The 13,405-nt window shown below is 51.0% G+C and overlaps 2 protein-coding genes across 22 annotated transcripts in view; both read right to left on the bottom strand.

Annotated features, from left to right (window-relative positions):
* Positions 1-13,405, bottom strand: part of LOC132905053 (uncharacterized) — a 142,155-nt gene that overhangs the window by 17,539 nt on the left and 111,211 nt on the right. The gene's annotated exons all lie outside the window — the stretch shown is intronic.
* Positions 1-13,405, bottom strand: part of LOC132905237 (voltage-dependent calcium channel type A subunit alpha-1) — a 101,102-nt gene that overhangs the window by 55,527 nt on the left and 32,170 nt on the right. The window contains exons 1-2 of one of the 21 annotated variants that reach the window (XM_060956340.1): positions 961-1,620; positions 750-881 (exon numbers count right to left, since the gene is read on the bottom strand). The exons of 18 other annotated variants lie outside the window; for them this stretch is intronic. The gene's annotated coding sequence lies outside the window, so the exon portion shown is untranslated. Of the gene's footprint in view, positions 1-749; positions 882-960; positions 1,621-13,405 lie in introns of those variants that run through there. 2 more of the 21 variants (XM_060956342.1, XM_060956343.1) reach the window with 2 other exon arrangements.

The following is a 13,405-nucleotide window of genomic DNA, read 5'->3' as shown; positions in this document are numbered from 1 at the left end:
ATCCATCGAACGAGCATCGAGTCGATGGACGGAATTTTTCAACGAATCGGAATAGAATCGATCTCGGACGTTCGTTTCCCTTTGTTTCGAATCATTCGTACGAACCAACGAACGAGATACTCGAAGGTAAGGTGAGCCGGTGTTCTTGAAATGTTTATACGTGGAACGGATAAGGGCCGATTGATCCCCGCCGTGCTACGCTGCCTCGTAAAGAGGTCAAACGGGAAACAGCACCGCATTCGATGCTTCGAATCGTTGAGTCGAGTTTCGAAAGCTTAGCGACGTGCAACGAATCTCTCGAGTTGATACGTCGATCGGCAAAGCGATTCGTTTGGCGCGGAAGCGAATCGAACAGAGCGAAGCGCGAAAAAGATTCTCGACGGAACGCGACGAGTCGGTACACACGCTGGTGCGTAATACGAACACACCGGTAGTCGTGAACCGGAGTACGAGGAACGTGGAGTACGAGCAAACGGTTGCATCGAGAACGGAAATGTTTGTCGTCACGTTGATTAAGATAAATAGAAAGGAAGCGAAACGAACGGTATCGAAGGTGATCCACCGACAACGAGAGATCGTTAACGTAAGACCTGAAGGATTTGTAATCGCGTAACGACGATCAACGTTGGTCGACAACGTTCGAACGACAGAGAAGGAAAGAGCGTTGCAGACGACGGAGAACGATTTGGCAAGGAAATCGCTAGGGCGAAGAATCGGAATGAGAGCCGTCCCGGTTTCGCTGAACTCACCTCTAGAGGGAGGCAGGGGCTGGTTGCGGCCATGTTCCTACATGCGTTCGAGCCTCTGCCCTGCTGGCGATTCCCTCTTCGTGCTGAGGCACCACTTTAAGAAACCACACTACACTCGACGAAAGGTTTCGTCTGCACGACGAACACAGAGTAGCCCTTGCCAGTAAAAACGAACAGAAAGAAACGGAAACGGAAAAAAATCACCACGTACCACTTTTTCTCTTCGATATCCTTTTTCGTTTCTCCGTTTCTTCGTTTCTTCGTATGGTCGGTGGTCGAACCGTCGACGTACGCGCGTCGTTCCGATCGTTTCTTCTTCCTGTTGACCGCTCGTTCGCGCAAATACGATCGCTCGCAGAGACTCAGAGAAACTGGAGAGAGGGAGAGAGAGAAGAGAAGGGGGGATGTGCCTCTTCCTCTCTCCTAAGCTCTAAACTCCGTGGATCTCGACGACGAGACAAGCGAAACCAACCACTACCTTCCTTTTCTTCTTCCTCGTCTTCCTCCAGCACCTCTCTTCCTCTCCTTCTTCCTCCTCGTCGCCGATGTCGTCGCCTTTCCTCCCTTTCGAGTCTCTCTCCCCTCCTCCCGTGCGACAACACACAAGAACGCACTCTCGATCGGTCTCGCAACGAGGTCGATTCCTTTCTCTCCTCGGCTCCTGCTTCCGTTCTCGATCCTGATCTCGATCCCGGTCCCGATCCCGAACTCGCACCCACACCCGCACCCGCGCTTGCACTCGTACTCGCACTCGCACCTGTTCCTCTTCCACCGCCACTTCCTCCTCCTCCTCCAGCTCCTCCTCCGCCTCCTCGTTCGCGTCCACGTCCTCCTTGGAAGCGGTCGCTGCTTCCGATCCTGCCGTTCCTGTTCTTCCTCCTTCTCGTCGTCGACGACGTCGTCGTCGTCGTCGTCCTCGTCGTCGTCGTACTTTCTCCTCGCCTGTCGATTCTCGTCCTTGTCCTCGTCCTCGTTCTCGTCCTCGTCTTCGTCACCGCCGCCGTCAACCGCCACTGTACCACGTTCTGGTACGCATAACAAACGCACTCGCGTCCCTCAGCGTCCCCGAGGGCGACCGAGCGGCGACCACGAAAACCCCTTCACCGACACTCGCACACTTTCTCTCCCTCTCCCTCTCCTCGTCGCGTAATCACTCGCCCGCTCTCTTCTTTCCACCGTATTCGATCCGATTCACGCTGCTTCGCGTCCACGCGTCCACCTCCGGGTCGACGTTCACGTTCACGTTCACGTCCGTGTCCGCGTCGTCTCCGTGTCCTCCTTCCTCCGTTCCCTATCCCGATCCCTATCCCTATCCCTGTCCCTATCCCGATCCCGATCCTTCCGCCTGCTCCTGCTCCCCCGCGTTTCCCAACTTACGAAACAAACTACGCTCTCTGTATTTCGAGCTCGCGCCCTCTCGTCTCTGGTCCTCGTCCTCGTCGGCGCGCCGCGAGCGCTTTTCAAGGCCCGTGGTCGCGGATCATGAGCGATGCGCGCGATCCCAAAGTCCAACCGAGCCAAAGGGAGGATTCCGAACGAACTTTCCAAGGGAATCGAATGGCCCTTCTCTCTGCTCCTTTCCCCTTTCTCTCTTGTCCGTTTCACTCGGCCGGAAGTTCACGCACTACCTACGTTCCCCGAGCGTCGGAGCTCGTGGCCACAGCGGGACGGTCGCTCGACTACGTTCTCTCGCACTTCCACCACCACCTACACACGCCTTCTCCGTCCCTTTTCGCTATACCTGCCTTCTCTCTCCCGCTCTCTTTCTCCTTCGCTGCCACCACTACCGACCGTTTGCGCCCCCTTTCTCTCGCTCGCTCTCTTCTTCTTCCTCTCCCTCGATATCCTTCTCTCTTGCTTCCCTCTCGCCAACGCGGCTCTTCGTCCTCCTCCGCGAATTCACCCTCTCGCTTCTTCTCTATCCGCCACCTTCCTCCTTGCCGCGCTTCGTCCTTCTCTCTTCGACCGATTTTCGCGCCGCTTCTTCGTTGCTCTCTAGCCTCGTGGCCTCGCGAGCTTCTCTCCTCGTCCGCCTCGAAATTCCGCGGTTCAGCGTTTCCGTTCCTCTGTCCGCTACTTTCCACCTCCCTCTCCTCTCTCTTTCACTCCTTCTCTCATTCTCTCTTTCTCTCTTTCTCTCTTTCTCTCGCGATTTTCCCCCTTCTCTATATATCCGTCCCTCTTTCTCTCCCTATCTTCCGCGCGCGCGCGAGCGCGCTCTCTCCTCTTTCACTCCCGTCCCTTCCCAGTACCGAGTTGTTACCCTCTCTTTCCAATCGACGAGTTCGCTCTCGTTCGCCACGTTGCTTCATCCTCGTCTCTCCTCGCCTTTCGCCCCCAAGTGGGGAGGAACAGGTGCGTATCGCCATCCACGAGGCACCCTCCGAAACGTTTCTCGAAATTTGACAGGAATTTGAAAGCACGCGTCGATGTCGTTGTTTCGCGTGCGCGTCTTTCCAGCCAGTTTACGTATCGGTTGACTATGTAAACTGGCGTTCTTCGACATTGTTTACCTTGTTTCGAATTATGATCGTTACTCGGTAGATTCCAACGACCTGTCGATAGGTAACGAGCATACTTTTTCTACTATTGTCGTCGCAGAGTTCGACCGTGTCGTAAACCAAGCAGCGTGCAAAGTTTGTAAACTACTTCTTGCTTATAGTTCCCGCGCAACGTGTTCAACACTTATTAGTCCGTTGGAAACACGTGCCGTTTACGTCACGCGTTACGCTCGAACCGCTTGAATTCGAACGACTCTGCGAAGCCCTGATACCGTTTCTTCTAAGGAACATGGTCTTTTTTCTACGACTTTTCTATTTACCAAGAAGACAACGAACGAATCACACGGAATAACGTCGCATCCGTTGCTCCGTTTCTCGCTAGAAAATGTTTAAAATAGCCGACTCGTGCAAGACGGCTAATCGAAGAAGATTATTGTTCGGTGGTGAGGCATTTTCGAAAGCAATGGGCGCGTAAGAAAAGACGTTTAGCTGTTCTTGCGACCAGGTGTTAGAACGCACGGCTGGATCGCCGGTGTGCGTAAGAATTCGTGACCGTAAGTGAGCTTTCGCTCTCGTAGGTGTACGTCGAACCGATACTGCCGGCACCGTCAACAGACATGCGCCACTGCGCTTGCAAATGCAGGGAAGGGAGACGAGCTTTCGGGGTGCATGAACGTTCCATGCAATCTCGGCGCCCCGTCCACCCTTTCCGCCTGTCGAATAATTCATGGAAAACCATCTTTGCCAATACCGGCAATCGTGATTCGCATTTGGCGCTTCAAGATCACGGAACACCGTCCGACAATGATTATTTATTATGCTGTCGGCTACGAGCGAAACATCGGCTGCTTCGACTGGTTCGACGATCTCATCGCGCCAATATCGTTAATTGCCCTTGCGAACGAAACCGGCTAACGACAGGATCGTTGCTGAAAGAAACCTCTCTCTTATCCGACGACCGATTTCCTCCGATTTCCTTCGGAGACTCGTTCGTCGCGTGCAACGCGTTCTACGAGCGTATAAGTTTCATGCGAAACAGGTTATATACTCGTGACCACTCGAAATCGCTCATATTCCTTTAGTCGGTTCTAATTGATCGAAGTTCTTGGTGCGCCATATATCGAGTTATCTATCGGATACAGAGTAGCTTTAGAGTCGGGTTATGAACACGGCGCGAGAACAAACGCGATCAACGGCTCGTCGATAAATCTCGGAACGTCGTAAAGTCCTTATTTTCCGATAAACGGTCGGTCCATCGTCGATGTAATCTCGGACGGACAGAGTCGGCCGCGGTCTTTAGGCGAAAGAAAGAAACGCACGGCTTGGATGCTCGCTGGAGTGTCTCTGTGTGTGCTGGTTTATTTAGGGGAGAGAGAAAAAAAAAAGCAAGAGAGAAGAAAAAGAAAGTCATAGCGTCGCGATGCGATGCGCTCGGATGGCTGCGCCGTTTCGCGCGATTCCACGGTATAAAGGATTCGGCTTTAAATCCGCGAGACCGTAGGGAAGCAAGGGTATAGCGGTAGTGGCGGGGAGGGAGAGGAATCGAGAAAGAGGAAGCAAAAGAGAGACGGGCTCGTAGGAAGGAACGAGAGAGGGTTAGCGGTCGAGGGATAGCGAAGCTGAAGGGTGCAGGGGCAGGCAGAGTTCTGGGTTTCTGGGTTCGCTCCGCTACGAAGTTCGGAAAGGCTGCTCTGTACGACGAATGTGGAACAGTAGGTCAGCGCACTCCGTGACCCCCGCCGCGGCCTACCCCTCTTCGGTGCATACACCCTGATGCGATACGTACGACCCTCCGATTCTCCCGCTGCTTCCCTACCCTCCAACCCCCTCCCCCCGTTTCTCTCTTCCTTTCTTTCTCCCTGCCTTCTCTACTCCACGATTCTCTCCTGCTTGCGCGCGTTCCTTCGCTCTCACCCTCCCTCACGCCCTCGCCGATCCTCTCTCCTCCTCCCGTTTTCCGTTTCCTCCTTCCTTTTGACCGATCGCGTTACCTTACGCTACGTTACCAGCTACTATGTACGTTCCGAGCGAACGCATAGTGTCGGACCGATCGCGCGGAACGTTCTACGAGATTAGCGAGTCCTTCTTTTCGATTCCTCGAACGGACCTCGAGAGGGTAACCGATGACTACACCGACGACTCTCGTAACGCGTCTCAAAGATTCGACCACCGCGACCGATAAGCGACGCCAGATCGAACCGGAGTTTGTCTCCGTTTCTCGTTCGAATGCAGGTGATCGTCCCGGTTATCGACTCGTACGCCTCTACTCCAAGCGTTTTCGGCTCTTGCGCATCGTTCGGCCGACGTTCAATTCCTCGCATCGATCGTTGTTTTATCATCTCGAACGAAAACGCTGGTAACTCGCCGGTCGCTTCGACCGCCAGCGTGCGAAACCGTGCGTACGGTTTGTGCAAAATTTAACCGAGCCAAGTCGAGCCAGATGACTACGCCGGCATACTCCTCTCTCGCCGCTTTTATTTGGGTCGTTTAGCAAACTATCGTTCGCGATACGCGCGACTTGCTCGCGGACCGAGACGATACTATCCGGTGCACGCGAACGCCAACGCGATAAAATCAATATGTCTGCTCCTCTCCTCTCTCTTTTGTTCCGCGCGCTTTATTATTTCTCTTTCCTCGTTCCTGGCCGAATTCGCGTCGCGACGCCATCGATTAAACTTGCCCAAGTTCGGCTACCGGTTGGCTGCTAGGTGGGGATCGATGCGCGACAGGTACTAAAAACCACCTGAATCTTTTCTCGTCCTCGCCCCGTCCCGTTTCTCGTGCAATTCCAGAAACTTGCCTCGTTCCGACCACCGGACGATCGACGATTTACGATGCACGATCGGACTGCCATATTTCCGCACTGCGATGCTATCGTTCCTATCGTCTAGCCGTCGTCGAACGCGTATCCGAACGATCGTGTAAAATCCGTTCTGAAAATTAATTATTTAGACTTGGAACGCGCGTACCAAGCTGATCTACGCCGATGATTGGAAACTCGTGGAATTTGAACCGAAGCGGGTAAAACGCTTGCTAGGATATTCGATCGGATACATAGGCTTCGACTACGAGAGTGAGACGTTCGATCTTTGCTGTCGAGGAAAATGTATAATCCTTTCGAGTACACAGCCAGACAGATCGTCTACTCGGGGCAGACATCGGGCCGATGGCAGTTCCATCGTCGTATCGTCGGTGACGCCGTTCTACCAAGAAAAATGTAGCGCAACGATTCTGCAACGTCGTCGGTAACCTCGAAATAAATCTGTAATATAAAATACGACGCCCGTGGGTTTTCGGTGACGCATCGTAATCGCTTCTGCATTGCCCGCCCACGCAGTTCCGTCGCATGACGTTCTCGTTCCACAGACATTAGAACAGCCCATTAGAATTTCGCGGAAACACCGTCCTTGGAACGTATTGCTTCCAGGAATACGAAAGACCGATCGTCCACGCCAACTTGCCAGAAATCTCGCGTTTCTTCGTACTCTCCTAACTAAACTGAAACCAGCGGTTGTTCCAGAACCAACGAACCATCGTTTCTCGTATTTATGATTAACGATTAGCCGATCGAGAAGCACCGCGATCGATTCCACCTTGTTTCACCGAGTGATTTTTCCTCGAATAACTTACATTTCTGTTTCGACGAAATCCTCGATTTATAGGTTTTCCATTCGGATGTGTGACCGAAACCGATTCGACCGACGCTTCGATAGATCAGGGCAGACGTTGATAAAAATTTACGTAGAAGCGAATAAATTACCGACTAAACGTTACCAACGTCTAGTTTCCGACCGAAGCTATTTTCGTCGACGTTGGTTACTTTTACGTTTCTCGAGCGTCCGATCGAAACTCGATCGACCGTCCGAAAGTTTTCGACGCGACAGCAGCCGGTTCTACGTTCTATATACGTGCCAAAATGAAATAGCGCGTCGAAGGAAACTCGTAGCATCTTCCACTGCCGGAAAGACATTTAGCGCGCGTCGGACGATGACGGAACTCGCGATCGCCTCGAAGAAACGCTTAATCGAATTTCTCGCGGCTTACGAGCGCGTAAAGTCCAAGCGTGGAAAGAGGCTTAAAACGCCTCTTTTCCTCTTTCTCTTTCTCTCTATTCCCTGCCTTTCCGACGTACGTACGTGGCAAACTTTGCTCGTACAATTTTTACACGCGGCAATTTCTGCGCTCTATTTACTTGGTAGGAAGTGGTGCGCGACTATCTATTTGGGAGCAGATTTTCAGAGTCCATCGGACACGGAGAATCCACGGAGAACAGGTTCCGAAAGGGATAAAATACGATCGGCCGGCTGATTTACACGTTTTCAGCGTACACGTGACGTCAGTTGAACGACGATCGATGTTATCACTGCCAGTGATATCTGAGGGAAACCGACGGACCGTCGTCGCTCATCGATCTGTTTTTCTGCCGTACGCTAAACGCGATATAAATACGTTCTATTTATAAGCGCAAAAACACTAGCGAAAAACGAACTTTGAACGAGAAGCCAAGAGAGTAGCAAATTTCAAACTGCGTCAGACCCTGGATTCGTTCGAAAAATCTCGTTGAAACTGGTTTTTCACCGATTGCGCCATACGGCGTTCTTCGAAAATTTTTAAAAACCGACCCGCCTACGGACAATATCTACCTATCTATATATACATGTAAGTATAAAAAAAAAAAAAAAAAAAATATGCGAATACGATTAAGGCGCAAGGCTCGAGTTACAAGGGAACGAGCGCGCCGAGATAAATTCAGCCTCGATGGTCACGGTATACGGGGTTTATAGGTTATGGGAGGGTCGTGACACGCACTCGACGCGGGCATGGGAGTTTTCATACGCGAAGGCTGCTAACAAGGGGAAACGGCGAAGCGAGCGACGGAGAGGGAGCGACGGGCTGAAATCTGGGTCGCCCTGCACCGCGTGTACCTCGAAAACTCGGTCAAGTTTTCTGCACCTGCAGGTCGAACGCCGGGACATTCGCCACGGTCTTCATCGCCGTACTTTTTCTAGTTGCGATATCGTCTACTACCCCTCTCTCTCTCTCTCTCTCTATCCTCCCTCCCTCCCTCTCTCTCTCTTTTCTTTCTCTCTCTCTCTACCCCACAAAGCAGCGTTGTCGTCTTCGCTCTTCTATCCGCGTCCTCGCTGACACATCAGCTGGAAATCCGCTGCAGAAACCCGCCGAGGAACCGGTCCAACGACTCCGATCACTCGCGATATTATCCCTTCGTTTCAAATTGGAATCACCGCTTTATCGAGCGAAACTCGCAATATTTCTATTGGTAGACATCGTTCGACATCGTTACGATCTACTTTCCACGTAATTTTCTTCGTTAAAGAAACAATTTTTATATCTGTATCGGTAGTGGAACAGCTTGGGCGTATTAAGAGCGTGACGATCGGTAACGAACCCCTTGGACAACCTTTAACCGGGTCCCTGCTATAAAATACGCTCGTCCTCGTTTGGAGTCAGCTACCGGGTGCGATGTATCCTACACGACGGAGAGGAAAGCCCGTTTGCTGTTCCACGTACGGACATCGCCTCGTAGCGTTCAACTTTTTACCACGATCGTCCTCCATTTCCATATTAATTTGCAATTCGTGCTTTTTCGTGCTTTCGAGGGTCGCACAGGCCGTGGATCGAAACCAAGTCGACCTCGACAATCCGAAACCGGTCTCGACGCGCAATTCCCGTTCCGAAATAAACGTCGAACGACGCGGTGATAACGATAATGATTTTTAAGGATGAAAGGGGAATCGCGTGCAAACATTCACGCGAATGCGCAGTTCCGACCGGCACGCTAATTAAGTGGCAAATTAATTGGTTCGTCTTGGAGCGCAGCGGTCCGATGTTTACGCGAGTATCGATTGCTAATGGCTGCTTGTCCAGGTTCGAACCTGCTGCCACTTCCCAACGGTCTGCCCGCTAGCCTATAAACACCATAACCCATATCGAATTCCGCTAGCTTGCCATTCTACGCCGTACGCGTGTACTCGCCTGTTTTTTCTAAAACTACGCAAAACACGCGAAATTCATCGAGCATTTTTCAACAGCCTCTACGGTATCGCGTTTCCCATGTTCGCAAGCTATTCGCACATTCGTACTTGGCTGTTTTATCGAAATTCTCGAGTAGGAAACATCGAGTTTCCGCAAGTAGTATAAGGACGAAGAACAAGTTTCGAGGGACTGCGATCCTGCAGTCTTGTTACTATCAATTCGAGTAGAATTAATTCTCAGAGCCGTCGATACAACTGGCCTGACTGGCCGTGATTTAATCCTAGAAAGGCGTAATCGCACGCGTTCCTTCGTATCGCCTTGTCGAAATAAAAAGGAACTTTCCGGTAATTTGGAGCAGATCGATCTCGAGACTCGCTCTCATAGCTCACGGTGAAATTTCACGGAAGCAAAGAATCGACTGGAAATTAGCAAAGTGGGATAGGCAGGGGGTATTGCGAAAGGGCCGCTCCAAATCGAGATAAAGTTAAGCGAACGGCTCGATTCTCCAATTACGGTTCAGCTAGTACGAAAGTTTCGATCGGATCACGCGTGCTCGTACGGAACAATGAAACGGTTAACTACGCTATCGTCTGCGGGGTAAACGCGGCTTCGATTCGCCATGCAGTTATCCTTGCTGGTTACTTGGAACAATTGAATACACGAGCTGGTGACAACGCTACTTCTACGCTATTTCGAATGGAAGAGCAAGAATGGAAAGCTGGAATCGAGTAGAGCGAAACCGAAGGAAACCGAGCCATTGGTAAGTATATCGCGTGATATCGATCTCTGCCAAAAATGATTAGCCCAATTATCTTAATTACCGCGGTCTCTGTGCTCTTTCGTGCTGCAACTCGGACGAACGAGACCGACTGGCCTGGCAGAGACGAAGAAATCTTTTTTTCCTATGCAGCCGTCCGTACACAGTGCATCGGTGAGTATTTTCGCGAAACTGGGATGAAAAGGGACAAAAGCGACGAGCGACGGAGGAAAGCGACAGAGAACGACGGAGAGGGCGAAAGAAATCGATGCCAAGTACGCGTGCACTTTGACAACGTGACTACGGGGATGCATTCGATGCACCATTACATCCGTTCCTGTCCTCTCTTTTTCTTTCCCTCTTTTCTTTTTCCGCTAAACAAAGCGAATCTCAGCGTAGAATTTCGCATCCCGTCTACGCCAGGTAGAAACGAAAGCGTGTATTTGCAAGTATATCGACTTACTTTCTTTCGCGATCACCAAAATAACCTGCAGCTAGGTAAACACGGCGATTAACGAACCACCGTGTAAACCGAAGTAACTTGATTCCATCGAGACCCGCCTTTGTTATTTCTCATTCGGTTTATACTCGGTACGTAGCAAATTTTCCTTCCAATCGTAAATATCGAACATCGAATGACCATCTATCGTGCAAACTGTTCGAAACGAAGGTATTTTCGCGCAAGCTTGCGTTACTCGTCGGTTCAACATATATATATATATATATATATATATATATATATATATATGTAGCCATAGACTTTTCGCAAGGAGCGCGATCGTTTCGCGAGGTTGGTCGCGTTCGCGCGGCCTACCACCGCCGGTTCATCGCCTTCGTCCTTTCCACTATTCTATTTCGTCCGGAGAAGACGATAAACGCGACGTCGCAAGCGCGCCACGTCGTCGTGTCTCCGATGTGCTGGTAGACCTTTATTCGTTGATGGGATCGCGAAACGCTGTCGAGACTGGGAAAGCGAGCGGCAGAGAAGAGGGGGTGGCGTGGCAGGCCGTTAGAAGGGATGGGTAGAGGGAGAAGGGCGAACGGGTGGAATAGATGGAAGAGGAGCCGTAGGTGGCGGTCTCGGTGTTGGCAGGGGTTGGAGAAAATGTGGGACGTCGAACTCTCCTGGACTACCTCTACCCAGCCATCCCCTTTCTCCTCCGACGAGCGCGCTCGCTACATCCACCCTTCGCTCGCAAACAGCTCTTTTCGCCTCGTTCAATCCGTTCTGTATAGCCAGCGACGGTCGCGTAGAACGCCAACCGATGACGATACAACGCCCTGCGATACCAATACCATCGGTATCGTCGTTTCCAAGATATTACTCTTGCTTATCGCTCTTTGCTTCGCGGTGTTCCGAGTAAGTCTAATTGGAAAAGTCATCGGTCGCTGTTTCGGCCACGTTCTCCTCGCTGCTTGATCTCGAAACGGCCGTGAAACTTTCAAGCGAAATACGAGCGTCGTTTTCTAAGAATCACCCCGTGCAGGGAATACGGCGATACGGCTCGGAAAGAGGAGACAGCGGACGACGAAACGAGATACGTCTATCACGCTTGCAACGTTCGTCAAATTTGCGATCGTGAACTTGGTCGACGACTTTCTCCGCTTCGGTCGTTAACAGCTACGCGCCCCGAAATGGCGATAATTAAAATTATATCTCTGCCTTATTGCTTTTCGCCGTTGGCGACGAACGAAATTAACCGAGCGATAACATCGGAAACCGCCAATGGAAGCCGAGATCCACGACGAAGTGGAACGACTTAATTACGAGACTGTCGTTAACGAAAATCCAGATTGCCATTTTAGCCAGTTTAAGAAACGATTCTCCTCGCGAGACGAAAGAACGATCCTCCAACGTATTTCATTTCTTATCCGCACGCTGCGCGATTTCTATTTCTACCGTATTTTCTTGCCCATAACTCGATCGAAGAAACGTTTCTGTCGCTCCTTTGTTCGCTTTCGTGCACGCCGTTACTTTCGCAGATATGCCGGTCTACAGGTGCGTAGGAGTCGCGTAGATGATTTTCCGTCGTTACGACGAAAATTATATCGGGAAAACTGGATTAACCAGAGACCGATAAAAAATTTACTTCCCTTCGCCCTTTCCCCTGCGACGTTAGATCGATAGCTCATTCGTACGTTGCTTAACTCGAAAATAGATTTCACTTTAAAACACGTCGTTCGAATTTCTACCAGGCTGATCTTTTAATCCACGCATTCGTCGTCCTTATTTCTCGATTCCGTCAGCAACGCGGATTGCATTCCGTACTTTGGATAATATCCAAAGTATCCCGTCAAATACTTCCAAGAAAGAGAAATAATATTTCGAGGAAGCGCCTCGATCAAGAACAAATTATCAGAGTCGAAGAAACCTTGGCCTGAAATTTTCCCTCTCCTTACGTAATTTATTCTTCGAACCAGAGCTCGAATTTGGTTCTTGGTTTTCGACAAGAGGTCGAGTTCGTCGTCGCGTGAAAGGTCGTAGCTTGCGATGGGACAAAGTACGGCTTTCCATAGGTTTCCTTCGAACAAGCAGCGTACAAAGTTCGTCGACGCGAGTTATTCTCGACGGCGTCCGCGTGTCCGACTGTTTTCACCCTATTCCACTGAACAAAGCAGATATTGCTTGGATCGAGGCAAAACGATCGACGAAACTTGAAAGAAGAACGGACGAAACGTTCCTCTTATCGTCCCGGTGAATATATAAATTTCCTTAAAACGGGGGAACTTGTTTACGACTTTGTATCGGAGCGAAGAACCGCGATACATCGCCAGCACGATCGTTTCGAGGCAAAGAGCGTACGGCGCGCGATACGCTCGACGTGAAATTTGTACGGAAGCTACGCTGCCCCGTTTATCGGCTGCGACTCTATATTCGAGCTCAAAGGGTTAATTCGAACCTATTAATTGCGGCCGTGCTATTTATAGAGCGGCGCAGCTTCAACCTTCGAGCGCGTACGTACGCACGCACGCAAGCAAGCGACGCCTGCGTTATCGAGCCCTTTTAGTTTCGTCTCTTGGAAAAATAAGATTTTCCACTTTCGTTGAAAGGCTCGGTGGACGAGACCGAAAGCTGTTTCGGCAGTCGCGTTCTGTCGCGACGAAATTTCGTGTTATTCCGGCATCGGAGCTTTCCCTCTTGTCGAAGGGGTGTGAATTTCCATCGATGCGGAGGTTGAGGATCGAGGGGGAAGGACACGAGCCGAATGACGAAAACAACGTAACCGTAGGTTTCGTCGTTGGGAGGGTATCGCGGAGGCGTGGAGAGACGAAAAGAGGTAAAGCGAGGCGAAACGAGACAACCTCCGTCGAATTGCGGTTAATCAGAGGCAGGGCTGGACCGGGAGAATTTTAATCGAATCATTCGATCGGTCTGTCAAAGCGTACAGGTGACGTCACTG

Source organism: Bombus pascuorum, chromosome 3 (genome assembly GCF_905332965.1).
Source record: "Bombus pascuorum chromosome 3, iyBomPasc1.1, whole genome shotgun sequence".
NCBI lineage: Eukaryota > Metazoa > Arthropoda > Insecta > Hymenoptera > Apidae > Bombus > Bombus pascuorum.
This window is presented reverse-complemented; position numbering and strand designations above follow the sequence as displayed.